The sequence below is a fragment of the Bufo bufo genome, chromosome 1 (genome assembly GCF_905171765.1).
Source record: "Bufo bufo chromosome 1, aBufBuf1.1, whole genome shotgun sequence".
Taxonomy (NCBI): Eukaryota; Metazoa; Chordata; class Amphibia; order Anura; family Bufonidae; genus Bufo; species Bufo bufo.
Window position 1 is genome coordinate 807,697,401 of NC_053389.1, and position 2,034 is coordinate 807,699,434.

The following is a 2,034-nucleotide window of genomic DNA, read 5'->3' on the forward strand; positions in this document are numbered from 1 at the left end:
TAGGAGTTTTATGTATGATTCCATGCGAGATACTTATGGTATTTAATCTTTGGTGTTTTATCTGTATTGTAATGCATTGCCTGTTAGTGTATTACACAGAGTAATACACGAACAGGTTGGCCAGGAGACGGGCCTGGGGCTGGATCTCCTCGGCTTCCATAGAAGTCAGGTCCTTATGCCTTAGCAAGGCATCGGGTTGCCTTCTCAACCATCTCTGCGTTGACAAGGACCCGATGGGCTCCTTCACTGACCGCAAACCCCTTCTATCCGCAGTCAGCGCTGACCATGGCATAGAAGGGGTTAATCCGCCGGCATCGGCTTTTATAGCAGGGGCCCGGCTCTCAGTTACTGCCGGTCCTCTGCAGTTATTGGGCGGGCACCGCTCTGGTCACCATTACATAATAGTAGGTCAAAATGCGACAAGTCACTTGCCGCAATGACGTACTATTACGTCATGGGTCAGGAAGGGGTTAATCTTGTGGTCCAACGTTTCTTGAAAAGGTTTACTGTCCCTCTCAAGAAAGCTGTGCAATCATTTCAGCCATTCCTACGTGGCAAGAAATTGGACTTTCAGCGTCACAGCGGTCTGCCGTTACACCACATGATCGGTGACGTGCCAACCCGCTGGACACTGCACATACTAGAAAGGCGGACTAAGTTGTCCCGTGCCAGTGTCCAAAACTTCACCTTTGTTAAAATGACCATCTTGCCACTTTTACTGTCTGCCTGCCTGCCATGTTTTGCCTGCCGACCATCATGTTCCTTACGATGAATGCACCTGCTGCTGCTGTCATCATGCCACGGCCACCATCATGGAACTTCTGCCATCTGCCTGCCAACATGTATCATATAACATCTGCTGTTGTTTTTGCCACCCACCACCACTACTGCCACCACTAATAAAACTTTGGATCTGTCTCTAATACTGCTACTATCACCCATAAAAAGCTGATCTACTGTCATGCCAGGTTGCTACCGCTGCTACTCATGTTGCAGCCACATACCGCTAATACCTTACCTAGCCTTAATCCACTCTAATTATGCTGCATATTATACTCCAGAGCTGCACTCACTATTCTGCTGGTGGAGTCATTGTGTACATACATTACATTACTTATCCTGTACTGATCCTGAGTTACATCCTGTATTATACTCTAGAGCTGCACTCACTATTCTGCTTGTGAAGTCACTGTGTACATACATTACATTACTTATCCTGTACTGATCCTGAGTTACATCCTGTATTATACTCCAGAGCTACACTCACTATTCTGCTGGTGCAGTCACTGTGTACATACATTACTTATCCTGTACTGATCCTGAGTTACATCCTGTATTATACTCCAGAGCTGCACTCACTATTCTGCTGGTGCAGTCACTGTGTACATACATTACATTACTTATTGTGTACTGATCCTGAGTTACATCCTGTATTATACTCCAGAGCTGCACTCACTATTCTGCAGCTGGATGGAGGAATTGAGGCTCTGTAAAGGGTAGATGAGAGGCAGCGAGTACTTGTAGTTCTCAGGAATTGTGAACATAGGAATGATCTTGCTCGCGTCCGCGCTGCGTTGGCAGGATTGTCCCAGGTGTACATTTAGAAATGCCACAAGGATAGTACAAATAAGTGAATGCTGGGAGTAGTAGTCAATCATTGTTAATGAGGAATCTGAAACTGCTTTGTGCTGGTCAGTACCTGGCGCTGTGGCTTAGTTGGTTAAAGCGCCTGTCTAGTAAACAGGAGATCCTGAGTTCGAATCTCAGCAGTGCCTTGTATTTGTTAATTTATACGATTTTATTAGAATTTGATTTATTACATTTATTGTCCAGAAATCCCAGATCATTTATAGCAGAACACTGATCTCTGCTGGGGAGAGGCGGAAGTGCAGCCGGGGATTTGCTTCTCATCTGTTTTCTACATCATTATAGTGGACTCCACGTAATACCGCATCTCACCTGCAGTAGTCTCACAGCAATAACAGCTCGTCACCGCGGCTTTTTCCGAACCCACCCGGGCTATGCAGCCTTCTT

The 2,034-nt window shown here is 46.0% G+C and overlaps 1 non-coding gene across 1 annotated transcript; it reads left to right on the forward strand.

Annotated features, from left to right (window-relative positions):
• Positions 1 to 1,701: 1,701 nt before the first annotated feature.
• TRNAT-AGU lies at positions 1,702 to 1,775 on the forward strand. Its single transcript has one exon. It is a non-coding gene; the product is annotated as a tRNA-Thr (tRNA).
• The last annotated feature ends 259 nt before the right edge of the window (positions 1,776 to 2,034 follow it).